We start from the raw sequence: 22060 nt of genomic DNA, 5'->3' as shown, positions 1-22060 counted from the left end.
CATTTAAATATCTACCTTTGCACAAGATGAATCACGCCATGAGTTTCAGTGACTGTTGATGAGGTCTGCAAAGGGAGCTTGTGCTGAATAACTCAGATGCTGGCATGTGTAGTTAAATCAACTGTCCATCCTAAGGGTTTAAAACATGATTGTCAGCTAAGGATTATTTGCTGAATATGTTTTCATGCTTGTGCCTTGGAAATTCCCTCCCTAACTCCATAAGGAATCTCTTTCTAGTTATTTTTGAGGAAATGACATCGAAAGACAGACCAGTTGCTGCAATGCCTTGTTCTTTCGGTATGTGAGCAACAAGATGAACATAAGCCAGAAATGTGCCCTTTTGGCAAAGAAGGCAAATGGTATCCTGGGCTGCATTAGGTAAAGCATTGCCAGCAGGTTGAGGGATGCGATCTTTGCCCTCAGCCCACCATGGATGAAGCCACCTCTGGAGTCTCATATTCACTTCCCAGAACAGGAGACTCATGGACATACTGGAAGAGTCCAGTGAGGGGCCATGAAGGTGATTGGGGGCCTGGAGTATCTCTCCTATGAGGAAAGAATGAGATCTGGGACTGTTCAGCCAAGAGAAAAGAAGGTTCAATGGGGATTTATTAATGTATATAAATAGCCAAAGGGAGGGTATAAAGAAGATGGAACCAGGCTCTTTTTAGTGGTGCCCAGTAACAGAACCAGAGGCAGTCAGCACAAACTGAGGCACAGGAGGTTCCATCTGAACATCAGGGAACATTTTTTCACACTGGGGGTGACTAAGCCCTGGCACACGTTGCCCAGGGAGGTTGTGAAGTCTCACCCTTTGAGGTAGACAAAAGCCATCTGGACACACCCTTAGGCAACTGGCTCTAGGTGGCCCTGCTTGAGCAGGGGGTTGGACCAGATGGCCTCCAGAGGTCCCTTCCAACTTCAACCAGTCTGTGATTCTGTAATAGAGGAATAACGTGAAATCAGCTAAACCCTACCCTTAATGGACAGATACCAATTTAAAACTGAATGTGCCAAGGAGATGAATAAACTGACTTCACTAAAGAACTGGAGGCAGCAGAACTGTACCAAGGTAGCCTGACTTCTGAGCCCCTACAAAATTTACAGTCAAGGCATAATGGCAAGCAAGGGCAGAAAAAGAAGCTTGTCAGTGCAGGTAGACTCAGAATGCATCTGAGCAGATGACACTAAGCTCATTAACCATGAGACATAACATGGAGGGTGTTGCAAAATGCCCAGGGATCATGGTGGGGATTGCTTAAATCTAGGAGAAGTCATTACTCATAAAAAAAGGCAGTGAAGCACTTTCAGCCCAAAGGGAAGACAAACATTCCTCAGTTGACAGCCCCAGCTTTAGCACTTCATAAACTTTTTGCATTATTCAGGAGTTCTCTTTCCACAGGAAAAGAAAATTAAGGAATCTCAAGGCTCTACTAAGACAGCTGTTGGAAGCACAGCCACTCTTTGATCAAAGTCTCTGCTGTTGTCCCTTTTCCAGGAGCTGCACAGCCCGGCCACCATACTCCAACCATTTCTTCATGCTTGGGACCTATACACTCATGTCTAACTTCACAGGCAAATATCACTACAGACAAAAGTCACTACTGATTAAGAAATTAGATTCCGCACACCCCCCACCCCCACCCCTCCCCAGGGAACAATTCTTCCAATCCAGAAAGATTTAATCCAAATATTTTTTATTTTTTTTTTTTTTTAGTTTTGGTCTAAAAGTGTGTGTATCCTCTTGTCTTACTGTAAATGGATTTCTTCCACCATCTCTCACTACTTTTTTTCCAAACTCAGAAAGAAAAAAAAGGTCACTGTAGGTCATTTTGTGTTTTTAAAGGTAATCTCTATTTCCAGCTCTTGTCCATGAACTGTGCACCACCAGATTTTTAAATATATATTTCCCCAGATGAAGACTAAGCCCTGAGCTGGTAACGTACTGTTTGCAAGAATTATTCATACAGGTTTCATCTAGGCAGGGCTTGATTTACCTTTTGTTTGTTTGTGAGTAGATTTAAATACATGGCAAATGAGTTGCTGAAAGTACACAATGTCATAGTCTGTTAAGTGGAAGTATGTTCATTGCATTGAGCATTTTTATGTTAGTCTGAAGCCTACTGAAATAAATCAAAGGGTTTCAAGCTATGTATTAGTTTTGCTTCAGGAAAAAAAAACCATTAAAAAGCCTTTATAAATAGGCTGCTGTTTTTTCCTTCACAAGCTAGCTAACACATATTAAAAGTGCATTTGTTGTCATCTAATTACAGCACATCAGGGATAATGTAGCATTTTTGAGAACTGTTCCATAATTCTGGTCATGTCTCATAAAACTGTCTCATAAAAGCCAGAAATAATCCTTTCAAATAAATAAAAGAGAAATGACAATGTCTGAGGGGCATTAAATTAAAAAAAAAAAAAACAAGGAAGAAAGAAAAAAGGGGAGTAGGGATGGATAATTAATGACATTTGGAGGAATGATGGATAATATTTATAATGCACAAAACTAATTTTATTAGAAATAAAAGTTGTCTCAGTCTCGATTAAAATGACAAAAGGAAATTTTTTTTCCTTTCCTTTTCATTTCAGCCTTGCAACTCTTGACGCTGAAGATTTCACCTGCTCCTGGCTTCTTGGCAGGGCATAGACTTGGAGATGTTGTGCTGGAGCAGGAATCAGAGTACATCCATAGGACAGGACATGGGATTGCTCAGGACACTGGTGTGTTGCCATGAACGTGCTACCCAGGAGGGAGCTGTGTGGAGGGGAAGCAGTATGGGACATGGGCAGTGCTGCACCTGCTGCAGAGGGCATGTTTAAAGTGAAGGAGACCTTTGCCATTTAATTAATCTTTGGATCTAGCCTTACACATTTTTGCAATAAAGTCAACATAGTGTCAGCATCTCTAGAAAGGAAAATGGAAAAGAAAACAAACTGGAGGGGTTGTGTGTGTGTGTGTGTTTAACTAGATGCCTTCCCTCTTGGTGAGATAGATGACCTTCTGTGAAATCTGGTTTAATTTCAAGTTTACTCGCATTAAATTCACCTTGACCTCAGCAGAGCTTTTACCACTGTCTCCCATAACATCCTCATATGTAAACTCAGGAAGTGTGGACTAGATGGGTGGACAGTGAGGTGGACTGAGAACTGGCCAAAAGGAAGAGCTCAGGGGGTTGTGATCCACAGCACAGAGTCCAGCTGGAGCCCTGTAGCCAGTGGTGTTCCCCAGGGGTCACGGCTGAGTCCAATCCTGTTCAACCTAAACATCAATGACCTGGATGAAGGGACTGAGTGTACCCTTGGCAGGTTTACTGATGATACAAAACTGGAAGGAGTGGCTCATATACCAGGAGGCTGCAGCACCATTCAGCGGGAGCTGGGCAGGCTGGAGACTTGGGTGGAGAGGAACCTCATGAAGTTCATCAAAGGCAAGTGCAGGGTCCTGCACCTGGGGAGGAACCATACCATGCACTAGTATAGGTTGAGGGCTGACCTGCTGGAAGGCAGCTCTGCAGAGCAGTACCTAGGAGTGCTGGTGGACAGCAAGTTGCTCATGGGCCAGCAGTGTGCCCTGGTGGTCAAGGGGCCACTGGGATCCTGGGGGGCATTGGGAGGAGCATGGCCAGCAAGTCGAGGGAGGGGATCCTCCTCCTCTGCTCTGCTCTGGAGTGCTGTGTCCGGTGCTGGGCTCCCCAGTTCAAGAGGGACAGGGAACTACTGGAGAGGGTACAGCTGAGGCTACCAAGATGATGATGGGACTGGAGCATCTCCCTGATGAGGAAAGGCTGAGAGAGCTGGGCCTGTTCAGCCTGAGGAAGAGGAGACTGAGAGGGGATCTTATCAATGCCTACAAATATCTTCAGAGTGAGTGTCAAGAGGATGGCACCAAGGTCTTTTCAGTGGTGCCCAGCAACAGGACAAGGGGCAACAGGCACAACCTGCAACACGAGAATTTCCATCTGAATATGAGGAAGAACTTCACTGTGAGGGTGATGAGCCCTGGCACAGGCTGCCCAGAGAGGGTGTGGGGTCTCCTTCTCTGGAGACATTCAAAACCTGCCTGGACATGGCTCTGTGCACCCTGCTCTGGGAGAACCTGCTTGAGCAGAGCATTGGATTAGATGATCTCCAGAGGTCCCTTCCCACCCCAACCATTCTGTGGTTCTGTGAAAATACTAAGCAGGCTCAGGCAGATTTTCATCAGTCATGCCGGTACTTAAGCAAAAAGTGAAAACTGCCAGAATGTGCCTGTGTTGCTGTTTGTTTCTAATGGAGAGTGAGGAACTACCATCTGCTTTTTACTATATTCAGGCATAGCTCAATAGTCAAAAAGCTTTGTCAGCACACAAATCTTGAAGTATAAGGGATAAGACTGCTGGAGCTGTGCCGAGGTAGTCTGCCTTCTGAAAAATCAGGGTCTTCTGCATCAACAAGTTGAGCACATGGAGACATAAAATTGTCTGTCACAGTGTTGGACCTCCTTTAAAACACACTCATCTTGGCCACCAAGTTGTCTGTGACCAGCCAGGGAAAAGCACATCATATCTAGGGTGGGGTGGAGTGTCAACAAGTTATTATATGATGTATATTTACTGGAAGAGAAAGTTTTGCATACTCCGTGTTCACATTAACTTAGGCAGTACTTATCAGCTATGTCTGTACTAATACATTGTACATCTGACCTCAAGGTAAATGATATGCTCTCACCATGACTATACCATTAAATTCTCTAGGCCTTCAGGTAGAGTGATTCTACTCAAACCATATGTTGGGTAGAGTCCCTGGTCTAGCCTAATGACTGAACTGTGCCAGGGAGTCCCAAATGACCCTGACCAAAATCATACCAAAGACATTTATAGCCATTTATCAGTGTCCATCCTGGGTTGCAGTGCTTGGACCCTTGCCCTGGCATCTTTAATTTGCTAACATAGCTGTACCTGTAATGTTTATTCTCTGTAATTGCCCTTTGTAGTTTTTCATATGACAAATTTCTACTTAAAGCAAAATTTTTGTGCTAGTCTCCAAGTCCATGATCTTTGTCTTTGGTACCATTCATTGTTATTCCACTATCTATTAACCTTTCTTCAGGGTACTCAAGCCACCTAGGGTGACTCTCCAGTTCCATACCACATTGAGCACGCTTCTGAAGAAATGTGTCTTCTGTCCTTACTGCACATCTACTTTGTATGGCAAAATATTTAGTTAAAAGCTTAATTCCTGATTGCTCCAAGGCTGGTAAGCTACTAACATGACTCTTTTTTGCTAATACTCCTTTCAGAATAACCAATTTGAATCACCCCATTAATTTGTTCATCAACTGTCTGTAATCTACCCAAGAAACAGCTCTTCCTGAGCTGTCTCCCTGAGGATCTGCCCATGACATTTTTTGTAATATGAAAGATCACCCTTGAGGTTTTTTTCATTCTGATCAGGATGCTTTTGAGCCACACACTGCACCTTTGCCATTGGCAGATTTCTGCTCTAAGGACTTGTTCTGATGGCAGAATTAATGGTTCTTTTTCACAGTAATCCCTCTGCAAACAAAGAGAATGCACATGATCCTGACCCCCAGACACCTTTTGCCCCAGCGAATCCCATTTTCTGTTCACTTTCAATGCCTCTAATCTAAGATCCTTATTCCTTCATGGGCTCCAGATCATTACCTGCTCCATGATATGTTCTCTTCTCTGTTCATATGCATTTTTGTAGAAGAGGTCATGGCAGAAAGGGAGACAAAAAAATTAGGAAGATGACATGGAAAATACAGGTAGAGTTAATGGCAATTCCATGGTTTAGGAATATAGTTCAGGTTTTCAAAAACATTAGAAATCAAGATGGAAACAGATGCCTTCCTAGGATTTTCAAAACCACTTACGTCAGTTAAATACTTAAGACCTTTTTCTAAAGCTAATGTTAGTTGTATTTGAGAAGTGTTCTGTAGCTTGGGGTAGGTGGATTGGAAGCTTTGTGAACTCTTCTGTTAGCAGGTCAGAATCGAAGAAATCCTTCACCGTGAGGGTAGCAAGGCGCCGGCACAGGCTGCCCAGAGCAGCTGTGGGTGCCCCAGCCCTGGCAGTGCCCAAGGCCAGGCTGGACGGGGCTGGGAGCCACCGGGGCTGGGGGAAGGGGGCCCTGCCCATGGCAGGGGGGTTGGAACTAGATGGTCTTTAAGGTCCCTTCCAACTCAAACCATTCTATGACTCTATAACTTCAATCACTTAAAAGTTAGTCATCTAGTCTATCCTAGTCATCAATCTCCTTCATAATCAGTGGAAAGGCACAGGCATCTTTTAAAGATGACTCATTGCCCTTTAGGCAGTTATTTTATTATGGACTGACTCTGAAGAAATTTGTCTCTCCCTTGGACTTCAAAGGGAATTTACATGACTGGCCTAATTTTCAATGGCTAAAATCAAGTGGGATGAATCCTATTTTCCATACCGATTCCATGGTTGCTTTCAGCTGTGGGAAGCTGACCTTAGAGATCAGCATACTTCTTCCAGCCCTTTTCATAAAACTTGGCTAAGTATTTATAAACCAAACAAGTTTGCCATCAAATATGCATATGCCCAAGCTATGTTTAAAAGTTTTGATTCAACACAATGCTGAAGTTAACGTAAGCCATGTTTGAAGTGGGAAACAGAAGAGGTTTATACTCCTTAATGTATATATCTTAAATTTTTTTCTGCAAAAGATGTGACTGATATTATTGCCCTCATAAGTGATGTTAGCTGATACAAATTGTTACTGCTAATGTACAAAGACAGTAGCTTTGTCACTAAGTGAAAATGTGTTTTTAATGTGAAACTACATTATTGCCTAAGGCCTAGTTATGTTCAATTACTAACATAATGGAAGAAGCTCAGTGACACAGTCACTGATTTCACACAGTCCTTGTATAACCCATCACAGGAGCAGGAGTTTGGCCATTGGCTTTACAGTCCAGTCCAGCAGCGAACGGATCATTTTTCTGTTCTTCTTCTAGTACGGCTGTGCTTTGAAACTTGCATATTAGTCACCCTCTTAGCATAAAGATGCCTTGACAAGCAGTCAGACTGACAGAATATGTAAAGAAGTAGAGGGAGTAAGGAAAACATTTTTTTGCTAAAGTATGTCATCAGCAAAGCTCAGAAATTTCTGCAGACTAGCAAGAAAGAAAACTTAGGAAAGGCTGACAACTGATACTCTCCCTCCAGTCACTGGAAAATAAAAATAAGGATAGCCAAGACAAAATCCCACTCACCTGAAGTAGAAAAGATCTCTCTAAGTAATTGATCTGCACACTTTTACTTCAGTTTCTAAGCCCCCTATAACTGCTATTTATTCAAGATTTTAAAACAATTTTCCCTACTGCAAAGACAGACAAATAGAAGGCAAACAAGTCATGCCGTAACCAAGATCATACAAGAAGCCTGTGGCAGATTAGAGAATTAATGAAGGTCCCTTGACATCCAGGCTAACACAATTTTTCAAAATACCAGCCAACTCCCACCGGAGAAATGAAAAAAAAAACCACCAACCAACGCAACCAAAAAGAAAAAAAGATACAAACTCTGTATTTTTATTTTTTTTTTTATATCAAGGGCCTGAGTTGTGAGGAACATTTCTCTCCAGTAGCTAAAGGAAAAACACCAACATCTCATTTTACCCTGCTTCAGAGCTGAGTATCTCCAAGTGAACAGTCATTTTGGAGAGCCAGCACAACCGATGTAATCACTCATAAGTCGTGTGCCATGTTTTCACTAGCTTCGTACACATGCAGGCACATTTTTTTGCTGACAGCTTTATGTAACTGACAGTTTCTCTGACAGCAATATGCTGCTTCACGCATGCAATTTGGCAGACAGATAGCCCCTTTTACCAGAAGCAGTGTGTGAGATGATATAAATTCTGTATAAAGATATCTTCTTATAAAGGGGGTTCTGGTGACTGCAAATAACTTCCCTAATAAATATTTTAGGGCACATTTTTTACTGCTCAGTCTGTTCAGATCCTGCATTCTCTTATCCATACACAACATAGATGAAGGATTGGAGAGCAGCCTTTTGTGTCTTTTGCTTTAACAGGGTGAAGAAGAAAGACAACGTTATGAATCTCCTCCTTGATTTGACATTCAGTTTTGGATTTAAAGGTAAGACTTCTGCTGGGGGAGATATATCTGACCAAGGGAGATTACCCAGCTGGAGGCAGTGTGGAAGAGTGCTGTAGGGATGATGCCACAGGGTGCTCCTCAAGCCTCTGAATAAGAATGGAGGGAGGTGTAACAGGCATGACGTTGGCACGGATGGGGAATTTGTAGCAACATATATATCCGTCTAGTTAAACCATGGGTCTCTTCAGTTATGTGGAACAAAGCTAGGAAAAGAGCACTGCAAAAGTCATTTAAGCAAATTGCAATTTTTATTCTGTGATCTGCATTAGCTCTGCTATGGAAGCCGGAACTGTTGCTCTAAAACATTGGAAAGGGGTCAGAGAGAGGGACAGCTGGTTCATGTGTGTGGATTCTCACATTAATGGTTTCAACATACTGGTCAAGTCATTCTCTGCACAGTAAAACAAAAGTAAATGCAGAAACAAATATCTGGTTTTCACAAGCGTGATGAACAAATCATGTGTAAGACGAGCTCAGTATCCCACACTTTAGGATACTGAAATGATAGCTGCTTGGTGTCTTTTTCTTGTGTTTAATGCCTCTGACACCATATACATCCCAAGCAAGGACTTCTACCAGTGTTCAATAATCAATCACATGTAGAGCTGGGAGGACCATCTAGTCCATCTCCAATTGCCGAATGGCATCACACATCCTGACATTCTTCTTGACAGATGTATGCCTGGCATATTCTTAAAAGTTTCCATAATTAGGCTTTCCTCCATCATTTTAGGTAGCTGTTCCAAGAATTAAGGATTAGACTCATTTCACATAACTTTATGCATGCATGGCATAGGCATTGACAGCTCTGCCAGTCCTTCTGGGTTCCTTTTACAGTCAACAAGAAGAACAGAGATGTGGAGGGCATGATTCATCTCACTTGCTTCAGACGTCTGATCTGGCATGAGACTAATCCTATTCTTTCTGCATGTCCCTGTTGAATAGAAGGTGTTACTTGATGACCAGCTAAAATGTGGACAACTCTATGTTAATTGACTGCCACCTTCATCATCCACATAGCTAAATAGCTTTTCTCAGCACCTATCCTGCATCTCCCAAAACCAGACACTTTAATCCAGAGGGGTTCATGGTACTGGTGGGCTAATACTTACCTAAATATATCACAAAATGAGGATTTATTTTAACAGTAAAAGCATCATGTTTTGAATTCACATGCAGACTGGAATTCACTGTCACCTCCAGGTCTTCTTGTGTTTTACTTGCAATTAATCAGTTAGTTGTAATTTGAATTATGTATTACATTTTATTTTTAAATTATCCTAATTTATTTGTGTGTTTGGTTGTGGTGGGTTTTTTGGTTTGTTTGTTTGTTTTAATAAGGGTTGCTGTATTATATTTTAGTTCTATTTGGCATGGTAGTAATTTTTAATTTTAATTAGTTCCAGATTAATCTGTCCTTATAATCACACTGCTATGTATGTGTACACACCTATCTAAATACACACACACACACATGCACGAATATTCAGAAGCACAAATCTATTCTATGTATAAATGTATATAAAATCCATTTGGGTATATGTAAAGAAATGTAGATTAAAGTAAACTGTAAATTTATTTCCATGTCTTTATGAATTTCTTCAGTTCAAAACCTGAAAATTAAGCTGGTACCAAAGACATCAAATCTAATGAGTTATGCCTAGCAACATGTCAGCGTAAATTGTAGCATAAGCCCCGTCACCTTGCTTACACCAGCAACCTGGAATATACTTTTAGCTTTGATTCAAACACGTGCTCATTTTGAGAATGACAAAGGAGTAGGAAAACATTTGCACTAACATAGGGACATTCGTTTCTTAGAACCCACAGCTACAAAAACACCGAGTGGTCAAAATTATGAAAAATTGTATCCATTTTCCCTGGGAGATATGTATCTTAGACTGCCCAATTTCTTTTTATACACTGCAACATTTATTACTATAGTAACAACATACAGCTCTCTAATTTGCTTGATTGCAGTCTGAGAATCAGAGGAAAAAGCAGATTGGTGAAATATTCAGTAAGATATGAATCTTTCTACTTAAAAAATTGTCAAAGAAGGAACATTTAGTTCTCGGCTGTTGCTATACAAAACTGAAGCCATTTTATTTTTCAAACTCAGCAAGACCTGATGGAAGAAAAAATAAATTTTCTTCTTTCTTTAACTTTTATTTATTCTAGTTTTGCCACTCAGTATGGATGTTTCAAAAAAACTTAGTACTTCAGTATTTTGTGATAAATCAGGTTTTCAGAGCAATCACTACTTTCCCAGCGTCAATGCCTTTTTTCCACTGTTCTTTATTTTGATTTATTTTATTTTATCTTACATTTGTTGAAACACCAGTAGCTCTAAAATTCAAGTTGCCATATACATTTGTTGTCTCTCCAAAAAAGATCCAAAAATTTTCTCATTGCTGTTACTATGCAATGATTTGGGGTTAAAAAAAGTGGATTTACCAAGTTTTTGCTACATACTATTTTTAACCCTATATAGAACAAATTCTGTTTGAATATTTATTCTCCTGTGCTTTCAAAATGGTTGAGAGATCAGGCTTGTGCTGGCTAATTTGGACATCCTGAGTTCAAATAGCCTGGCACCTAATTTATATTTGCCAAGCAGGGCAGCAACAGCAAATCTTATTTCTGTCCAAATTGCCATCGCTGCCAAACGATACTGATTTCTCTGTGTCAGTACCTGTGGTCCAAACGCCTCCTGTAGTTACAGAACCCAGAGAAATGCCCAGAGACTGATTCCTCCTGCTTTTTATTTGTGTATACTTCTTTTCAGAGACTGTAGCAGAACTTCAGAAGCATAGACAGGTTCTTGATTTAGCTGCTCTAAGGGACTGACATCGTGGCACAAAAGGTTTCGGCAGTCTGTGGACCCAGTTTAACTCTGAGGGGATTCCTAACCATGCATGAGCTGGCTGTCATCAACACTAGTGAAAACTGCAGAGAAAGCAATCAAAATAAAGGAAAGCAGATTTTCTGCTAGTTGCTCTGTGTACCAGGTTGCAGATTCTGTGCCTCTTCAAACTGTCAAGTGAGTGCATCTTTTATTATTTCCTGCTTACACCCATTTTCAGGCAAAATTCACTTTTTACATCTACAAAGATCTTGGTCAAAATACAGCCACTTCCACCCTTATTTTAAAGCACAGAGACCATTTTTCCCCTACTAAAGCTCAAATCTCTTTTGGAGAATCTGTACTTTTCAGACTTTTCAAATCTGAAAGCTATTTTATATGTTATTTTTCACTTCAGTATAATGTAAGATACTGTTATTCTGGGAATGTAAAGCAGGAAATGAATTATGTTTTACTTGAGAAGATAGTATTTTTGATAGAAAAAAGAACTGACTTGCCTAGAGGTGCTATTATGTCTGCTGAAACCAAAGTGCTATTCAGTTACCCTTAAAGCAGCATAACATGCACACAGCAAAAATTTTTAGCAGAAACTCTGTCACTTACTCTCTCGTGTAATTCATTCACAGTATCCACCTCCTCCCAAGTCATTGTACACTTGGTAATAGAACGCTCAAACCAAACATGACTATTTTTTTTTTCTACAGCCTATTATGGCTGACATCAAAAGAGTCAGGAAAGCAGAAATCACATACAACTTGAGTAAACTAATTTGAATGCACTGCATCTGTTCAATGATCAAAACAATGTGTGGGATTGATGAGGCTTTTTTCTTTTTTTTTTTTTTTTCTTTTTTAGTTTTCCTTTTCACACTTTCAAGGGTGATTTATGTTACAATTTCCATACTAATAGCCACAGTACTTTTCAAATGAACTCACAAGAGATCAAGTGAAAAACTAGGAGAAATAATGTCTGCATGAAAGGGCAGAGGTCGTATTACTTTGTGCTGAGCAATATATAAACCGATACTCCACCAAAGGGAATGGCAATACCCTCTAGCAATCTCCTATACATGCAAAGGCATCATGTCATGGAGAAGAAGATCAGAGATTCTGTTGTCTTGGATCCAGAAAATAAACCTCCTCACCGTTTTCTCCAGTTTTCAGCCTTCCCAGTGCCAATGGGTTAAGGAAGTTACCCAAAACCTGAGTTTTAATGACCTCCTGCTGTATAATCTAGATGCTTGGATTGTGGTTATAGTGAGCAGAATAATGTACATGCCTAGAGACATCACTTTGGCCCACTCTGAAACTGATACCCAAGACAGCTATGAGGAACCAGTATCTGTTGCCACCTCACGCTGTGCTATACTGTAAGATTGTAATGTAGTATATGCTATACTTGAGGACTATAGGATTCTACCATTGATATGGATAAGGCCCCAAATACTTAAGGAGATAAGGAGATGAGGTAAAATCAAGCCTTTGTTTAGCAAATGGGGAAAACAAAATCTCTATTTTTAAAAGTTTTGGTTTAGTTTTGGTTTGTTTGGTTGTTGTTGCTTTGGGTTTTGGTGATTTTTTTTTTGGGGGGGAGGGCGGGACATGGGGCACAGTATTTGTGGGGTTTTACCACCAAGCATAGCCATTAAAAAAAAGGCAAAAAGCATTGGCTTGCATGTGCAAAAGCACAATGAAAGTGTAGTTTAATGAGTGTTCTGGGCAGGGTTCTGCTCCTCTTAACAAAGCACGAGAGGAATAGCTCAGATATGACGCATGTGTCCTAATTTAATCCTTTAAAAGGTAGATGTCTAACTCTAAAACAGTTGTTGCCTTTGACATCCATGGAAGTAAATAAACACTTCCAGAGTATCATACAAAAATTAATCATCTGAGCAGGCTCTGGAGGAAACTGCTTCCAGTGACAGAGGAAAGCAGAAGGTAACCAGCTGTCTTGGAGGCAGACATCTACTCCTTTGGACTCTATGTGCTTGACAAAGAAGACACAGAGGAATTAATTTAATGTCTGTTCTATACTTCCAAAAGAAAAAGTTATTTTCACCAGGTTTTCATATACTTTCTTAAATTAATTGCAAAATTTCAGACAGTTTTGTACAAGAAGGCCCAACTGAAAGCTAAGTAAAGCTCATGAAAAATGTTCCTTTAGGTGAATTTTGGAAGATAGTCTTCCAAAAGCAAGGACATACATTTTTTTCCTGTATAATTACATTAAATATGAACTGATTAGGTACAGAAACAAATTCACAAGTGTGAACCACTCAGACGAGCTGCTCCTTTAATTTTAATTAGTTTTACATGGGTAACTGTAAATTCTTTAGTAAACTGAATAATCCTGTTGGAGAAACAGAGAGAGAGAGAGAGAGAGAGAGAAAACATCCGTATTACATCCTTCGACTGAGAGGAAAGGAAAAGGACTTTTAGTGTATGCAGTACAGTGAGTTAAAAATAAGCTGTGTGCTAGCTATTACTACTTGACAGTTGCTTTGGATACTGAGGATCATTACTCTGTCTGTTTGTGTAATGTGAGAGATGGAATTAAGATTTCATGAACATAGTTTAATACTCAAGGGAGGCTAATAAATATGCATAAGTTAGGAGCAGTAGTTTTAGTAAGGAAATTAATTAGATTACCTAGAAGCATTTTATCATGTCTTTCAAAATCCAAGTGGTATACAGTTCCCCATAAAGTAGTGCTGGATGACAAAAACAAAATTATTTAACTGTATACTACTTTGTTGTTTAATGCAATGAGATTATGCTGTTTCTTCAATATTTTACTGAAATGGTGACTATTAATAAGTCTGATTTTGCTTGGCTTTCTTTTCAAGGTGATCTTGAAAATACTTATATATTTATATTGCCTTAATTTTATTAGGAGGGACAGACCCTTAGCTGGACATCACTATCTTTTTTTTTCTACTGAAGGCATAGAGCTAGCTATTCAAATTTACTTCAGATGAAAACTCTGAATATTTTAAAACAATTAAGAAGACAAAACTGTATCCAAAGAATATGCAAAGGCTTCCTCTGCATTCTCTAGAACTCCTTGTTCAAGGACTTATCTATAGATAGTCTCTTTCATAGTTTCCCACATTAATTTGAAAATTAGAAGATTTCTAAAGAACAGAGTAGAGAATTTCTGGAATATCCAATCTTGTTAGAAATTGAAAATAAAGTCTTAGAAAGTGTTGATGAATGTCCAGTATAGAAATCATATTTTTTGATCTTAAAAAAATGTAGGTATCCAAGTTCTCTATACATAATTTTTTTAAACTTTGCTTCCTTGCACAGTAGGTGTAAACTATCTGAAATATGGGTTTATGGAAATTTATTTAGAGATTCTTGTTATCTACTCATAGCATCTAAGCTGTCTCAGTAAAAGTAACTGCAAAGGGAAGGGGATCTCCAGAGGATGGCTCATCCCACCCACATTGGGGTTTCATAGAAACATCAAAGCATTTAGGTTGGAAAAGACCTCTAAAATCCTTAGGTCCAACTGTTAACCTAACACTGCCAAGCACACCACTAAACCATGTCCCTAAGTGCCACATCCACATGTCTTTCAAACACCTCCAGGTACCACTTCCCTGAGCAGCCTGTTCCAGTGCTTGACAGCCCTTTCAATGAAGATATTTTTCCTAATATCCAATCTAAACCTCACCTGGGTCAACTTGATGATGTTTCCTCCTAGTCCTATTGCTTGTTACTTGGGAGCAGACCCGCACCCACCCCACCACAACCTCCTTTCAGGCACCTGTAGAGAGCAATACAGTCCCCCCTGAGCCTCCTTTTCTCCAGGCTAAAGTCCCCCAGTTCCCCCAGCTGCTCCTCACAAAACTTGTGCTCCAGACCCTTCACCAGCCTCTCTTCCCTTCTCTGGACAAGCTCCAGCAGCTCTACATCTGTCTTGAAATGAGTGGCCCAAAACTGAACATAGGATTTGGGGTGCAGCCTCATCAGTGTTGAGTACAGGGGGATGATCCCTCCCTAGACACCTCAGTTGCTCACACAGAACTCCCTAGTGTCATCAAAGACTCCCTAAAGGGTCTTGCCTGGCATTCCAGAAGACAATAGGTTGCACACTGTTTCTGTGTTATATCTGCCAACTCCATAGGTGTTTTGGATACCCTGTGACAACTTACATTGCAATAATCGTCTCTATATGAGTACCTGGAAAGGAGCTCAGGCACCTAACTCGTGTGGAGGTCTAGACTGCAACACCTAAATTTAGGTGTCTGAGTCTGGAGCCTTAAGCTAGAGGACATGAACTGCGTACCTAAAAATACACACCATAGCTCCTGCAATAAGTGATCTGTCCCTTTTTTCCCAGGAAGACATTTCCTTTCAGTCTCAGTTAAAGATCTTAAAATCTTAGAGACCGGACAATTCAATCATAGCATTTAAAGGCTAAAGGAAGAAAGATAAGAGTATGGATTGGGGGATTTCCTCTAAAACTTTATTAAATTCGATAACATCTGAAGAATAATAATTTAAATGAACAGTTGCTGCAAACAAATGGTCAAACCTACACTGCATACTGTGTTCATTTAATAAAATGCTGTGGATTTTTCAGTGACACAGCATCTTCTGATACAGTTATTGTCTGTGAAGATTGCCTGAAACCAGACAGCAGAATATTTTAATATTCACCCAGAATCAGAAAGCTAAGGTCTCTCTTATAAAAAAAAAAAAAATAATAGGCAAATAGATGTGGAGGAACATGCTGGTGACAGACTGTGTGAAAAGGACCAGGAATATATCAAGGTCTTTAATTGAGCTCCATCACTCTTAAAATGAATAACATGTAATAGCTCTTTGGCAGTAGTAGCTGGGCTATTTTAAAGAGCTGTCTGACAGTAACCACAAAGCCATATTAATTTTCCTGACACCTGAAAGCATTGGACCATCACACGATGACTTAATACTCATTAGACTCTCTTCTAAAACACCTTTGATATGCTACAGGACCGTGTAATAAAGAAGAAGTAGACTTAGCCAATTTAATGTTCCTAATTTTTAGGACAGAAGTTTAGATTCTATTCCCCTGAATCTTTTTGAAGATTTTTTTTCCCTACTGGAACATGAAGATGAGCAAGCATACAGTATTGCCCTTTAGTCAAGAAGTGCTGGTTGACCACGCATAAGCTGCTTATCAGTTGTGCCGTGAAGTGAAACAAATGAGTTAATAAAGTTTCAGAATCCCTTGCAGTTTTCCTGTGAGAAGCAGCAGCACCCTACCAATTGGTGGTAACTCTTCATAATATCCAAACTTTTAGTGGCAGCCACCTGGCTCTATAATATACTGGGAAGTCTGAACCACAATGTTAAGCAACTTCTGTGCTGAGATGTGAATGACAGTCAATATATGGAGCAAGACCTGATGGGAACTGATGGCTAGAACTCATGTGAAGATTTTTTTTCTTTTTTTAAAAGATCTATTTGGCTTCCTTAACAATTAATGGAATGAGATATATATCTTTACATATGTGTATATATATATATATACACAAAAATAACCTATTTGAGATGTTTATTTGGCAAGGAGTGAGTTGGTTGTACAATCCACTGACTATATTGACTAAATCTCTACTCTATAGAGAGTCAGTCAAAGATACTGGGTTACCTAAAGATTTCTATGTTATAAACATCTACACTTTGTCATATAAACCCAGCACTTCACACTCAAAATCAGCCAGTTATCTGGCTCCCCATCAGGCTTTACAGCAGGAAGGCAGGCACAGGCAGCGATCAGTGGCAGCCTGCACATTAACAGAAAAGGTTCCTTAAGTGATTGCACTTCCACCAGTCAACTTCCATGAACAGATAAATGTTTCCTTTGGGGCATGCCCAGAACCATGTACATTTTGATGGCACTGAGCAGCTAAGCATGTAATTCATATTTATGCACTGTCAGGATTTAAAACCCAGTCATTTCTCTGAATCCAGTTAAGAGACACACAGAAAACTTTTGCACCAACTGCAGGCTCAGCAAATTAAAGCATTTTTTTTTCCTTTTTTTCTTTTTATCAAGTAACTCCTGTTCAGAGATTTTAAGTCTGTCTCTCAGCCAAGGAGACCTAAACCCACATAAATTTGTCCTAACCATTAGGCTTCAGTCTGGTAGAGTTCTATAATCCTTTTGCCATTTTTTTTTTTTTCTGTTATACATGCTAATTATCAGTTACCTGAGCTTGAGAAAGGAACAAGACTTGTGGTTAGCTGATGCACCCAGGAGACAGGGAGCTGCATTTACACCATGCTCTGATGAATGAATACATTACTTATATTAATTGGAAGTGGTACTGAAGTCTAGCTCCCTTCCTTCCAGTAAGTGACTAGCCTCTGGGGTTCAAAATTACATTTACTAATCTCTCTCTCAGTGGTCCAATTCATACTGAATTATTTCATGCAAAGTGGAGCAGCTTAAGGAGAGAGTGAAAACATCTGCTTCTCCTGTGCTTGACAAGTCCACAGCAGCTGATAGCCTTTTGCCTGGAGTACCCTGTGCAAGTGTGTAGGTTTAACCTCTGGAAGCACATCAAGGTTTCTCAGGGTTGAAGGGGAGGTTCTGCTGAGCATCCTGCCAGGTAAAGGGTGGCAGCACTTGCTCCATGGAATAAAAGACTCCTGTGTATTTTGAGGGGTGGTGTGCTGTTTTGGGGTTTTTGGGTTTTGTTTTTTGTGGGTTTTTTTTAATGTAAACAGGAGACAAAGTTATTTAATTCCAGGAGTGTGCATAAAGCTATGAATTCCCTATGAAGGCAGCTCGCTACAGTTCCAAATAAAATACTGAAATCTTCCAGAGCTGCAGAATTCCAGACACAACCCTCTCTTTTGCATTACTTATTGCCCAGCCTGCAGTTTCCTTTGGACAGAACTGGCTGTTTCAGCTCTCTTCCCTCTGCAGCTCCATCTTGGATGCCTGTGAATTCCACTCAGCAGGTTGGCACCTGAAGGCACTGTAACAAGTAGCTCTACGACACATTATCCACCTTCACAGATTCGACCTAAAGTGATTTATTAAGTCTCACACAAGAAGCGTGCAGTGGACAGCAGGGCTGAACTTGTCCTCTGAATCCTAATGTAATACCTTATCTCTACTGGATTATTCTTTGTCTGAAGGTTTAACTTCTGAAAATCTGACCAATCAGATGCTCTTCAGTTACATTTTAATGTCTCAGGATCCAGTCATGCACATATTGCACAGGTCAAATTCGGATTTCTGGGATCAAAGACAATAAAAAAAAATAAAATCAAAGACTTTTCATTTTATGTTTCATGGGTAGGCATTTTGTTATGTGAAATGTAACTAAACTGTCCTGCTTGGTGTACTGATGGTTTCTTTCTATTTTGACTTGAAAAGATTATTATTTTTCATATGCAGTAAAATGGAATTATTTCTTTCTTTTTTTTTTTCCACTTCTTTTTTATTGTTATTTCAACATAACATGCAAGGGAAGTGTCATTCTGGTTGCTGAAGCTTGAAAGAGAGGAGCAGTACCTCCCACAGGGTTATGATAAAGTAAGTTTGAATAGTAGTAGTGCTTATTGGCCCCCAATGAAAATAAAGGTAGCTGAGCAGGACTATTTGGAATGCCTAAAAAAATAGTTTATTTGCATTTTATATTTTATTTTATGTGGAAGAGTTTAGTCCTCACATCTCAGGGACACTCTACACTTAAGAAAATAGCATGATTATCATAAGTCTGAACAAACCAAGCAGCCCTGCATGGATCTAGTCAAACTGGCTGAATTACATAGCTGGTAACCTTAAAGTACCAAAACCCTAAATGAGAGGCAGGGGAGAGGGAGATACTTTTCTGAGGTGCATAGTCTGTTGTAATTCTGCTAAGCAGCCAAGGTGATTAGAGAGGCAGGTGATGGCAATTGGTAGCTATTGAGAAAGCTTACAAAAAGGGATGGCTGGCTGTCCTGGGTCAGCAGGCAGCTCTACCTAAGGGTCAGGTACAGCTCTGTAATGTTGTGCTTATCTGCAGACCAGTAAGAGACCCCCCCAGAATTTGGCACAACAACCTGCAGAAGTTATTACAAAGGAGGCAGAGGTTAGTCTGTTCCTCTTCTTGTCACCTCATCATAAATTAAAGAGTTTTAAATTATTGCTACTCTATTCTGGGAAAGGGGTAGTTCCTTCCTGTATGCTCTTTTTTTCCTCTTTTGTCTGTCTTTTGGCATCTCTCTCAAAAAAAAAAGTGTTGCTCTGTCAAGACAGTTGATTCCTAATTTGGGAGCAGAGCTTTTTAAGTACTCAAGGAATTGGATTTAGCTCCCAGATTTCTGGGCAGGTCTCAAGCCCCTGGAAGATGACTCCAGTCATGCAGCTGCCAAATAAAAATGAAGGACTTGCAGAAGGAGAGTCTGTTCATGCCTAAATCCGAACTCAAGATTTCCAGAAGCTTAAGGGTAGGAAAGATCATAAATTGGTGTCATTTGTCTACTTCCATCCAGCCTCATAATTTCATTCAATCACTTTTCCAAGGGGCTGAAGACATCTTTGTATCTTGGAATGGGCTCTGCTTTGAAGAGTCTCTTTACAAAACCCGGAGAGACCAACGGCGTGTGGTGAGGGAAGACAATAGTTAAATCACAGATTATTTACCCTCGTTATTAAAACATAACTTTATTTGATTTTCTTTGTCTTCCTACTGTTGGCCAACACTAGGCTTTCCTGCACTAACACCTCTTTAGGACCATACGCAGTCACTTTCACAAATCCTAATAGGTGCAATTTCCATCTTGAGGATCAAGCACCAATGCAAACCTGACTCAACAGTAACATCTGCAAGAAAGTATAAACATTTATTTTGGAATAAAAAACAGCCTCAGGATAAGTTTGAAGGATTTTTTTAATTGAGCTGTCCTCTTACTCAGTATGCAAAAAGTAGCAGTTGAATTCCTAATGAGCCCTAATTTTTCAGAAAATAAAATCAGTGTTTGCTGTTCTTAAAGCAAGCTAAATCTTTCCTTTGTCTCCATTATTCCTCCTATATTTATCAGACTGTCAGCAGATGTTTATGCTATTCTCTGTGTAAGCTGAGATCTTGTTCTTTATGTACTGCTTAAGATCTGCCAACAAGAGGAGAATATTACAACCCTGTAGCTACTGCACAAACAAAAGGGATGCAAATGATAGTGATTCGGTACCTATTTTAAGAACAGCAGGCAGGCTTTCAGTTTCCTTTATGCAGTCCTCACAGTAATAATAATTATAGTATATAGGTTTTTACCTGTAGGAATGCAGGAAGAAATTTGCTAATGTGGAGGGTGGGGGGGTGGAAGACCACTTAACTTTTTAGGATCTGATAAGGCAGAAATACATGTTGCAGTGATGCTGTTGGGTACAGTGACCTGTCCCAATGAGCCATCCCATGTATGAAAGCTCTTTGCTCCCCTCACTCTGCCAGGACTGCAGCATGGTCACAACAGTCACAAATCTGAAGTTCTTGCTGAGGTTCTAGTTTTATGCATTATGGACACCATTTGTCAACTTACATATTAAATGCTACAATGAAGTGGTACCATCACCAATTCATTTTAAGTAACTTTCTGTTCATATTTCCCTGAATTTGGTGTGTATGCAGAAATAAAAAAATGTTCATTGAAATCAGAATCTGCTTTGACTAATGTACAGTAAAAGTTACCTGTGATAGAAGTCTAAGTTACTTATAGTTACCTATAATTATCTTAAGAATGCCATTTCTCGAGAAGTCATTAACTAGTTGGAGGAAGCTTGCTAGAACTCTCTCTATCCACAGGATTAAATCTCCAAATAATTTCATTAAATACACCTGTTCTTTTGCAGATGAAAATATTAGATTCTGGCATGCTCATTTGGAAACAGACAAAAAGCAAATGGATCCATTGCAGAAGGAGCAGGAAAGAAATTTCAAGAAGTAAAATTTATGCATGCCTTTTCTTATACCCCCTTTTCTACTGAAGTGAGGAACCATTGGTGGAATGTTAGTGTGGATTATCTCAGCAACTTCTTAGATATTTGAAGAACTGCTTCACAGAGGAATGATCCAAGTCTGGGTGGCAGTTAAATAACCTGGCCAGTGACTGACTGTAGTCCAGCTGCCAAGAGATTATGTGAATGGTATTCACAGTGAGACTTGGTTAAAAAAAAAAAAAAAAAAAAAGCCTTTTCTTGGCCAAGTAGAGATCTGTCTCTTCCTTTCAAACAGTTGGGAATGTTCTTGTTACAAACATGTATATCTGTTCATCCTCTGCATGTTAGGCATCCTAGGCACTTCCTGCATACAAATGAGTTGAGTTATGCCTTCTTAGAGATGGACCTCTTTTGGTAGATTAAAACACACCAATTTCATTAGCTAAATATAGATATCTACATGTGTGGAAAATATGTAAGTGGTCATGATGGTCAGTGAAGGACTGATCAGCGCTGCGGAGCCTAAGGAGCTGTTTCACTCACCAGATGAAGGACGGTACATTAGGATATACTTTCTAGCACTTACCATACCAGGTTAGTTTTGGTTTTCTGTTGGTCCCTTGGGGCTACCGGTGAGTCACAACACAGATGACTCAGACATCCTAGGGCATCTCCAGTATCACTTGACACCTGTTATCAAAACTGAATCAGTAACGGGGGCCTGGGCACAGATTACACATGTAGATAAGATGCTGTGTATACATAGGAAGTCCAGAAATACAGCCTGTCTGCTCTCAGCTGGGAAAATATTTGCAGACCATTAGCCTCTTTGGAGTTGAAATGAACATTTCCTTCTCCAACAGTACACAAAGAAAAGGTCATTCTGATTTCGAGATAATGGCTGCTGTTATCTAGAAGAGGAGTAGGATGTGAGCATTGAAGGTCTTTGCTTCACGTATTCCAGACCGTAACTTTCAGACTATATTATTCTGAGAATCTATCACAGTGAGGGCTACAAGATTTCTCTTCTCTAATGAATAGTGAAGGAAGGAAGGTAATGCCATGACTGAAAAATATTTGAGACAAATAAGATGTTTAGAGAGCATTTCTCCTAC

Source organism: Falco biarmicus, chromosome 4, assembly GCF_023638135.1.
Source record: "Falco biarmicus isolate bFalBia1 chromosome 4, bFalBia1.pri, whole genome shotgun sequence".
NCBI classification, from domain to species: domain Eukaryota; kingdom Metazoa; phylum Chordata; class Aves; order Falconiformes; family Falconidae; genus Falco; species Falco biarmicus.
This window is presented reverse-complemented; position numbering follows the sequence as displayed.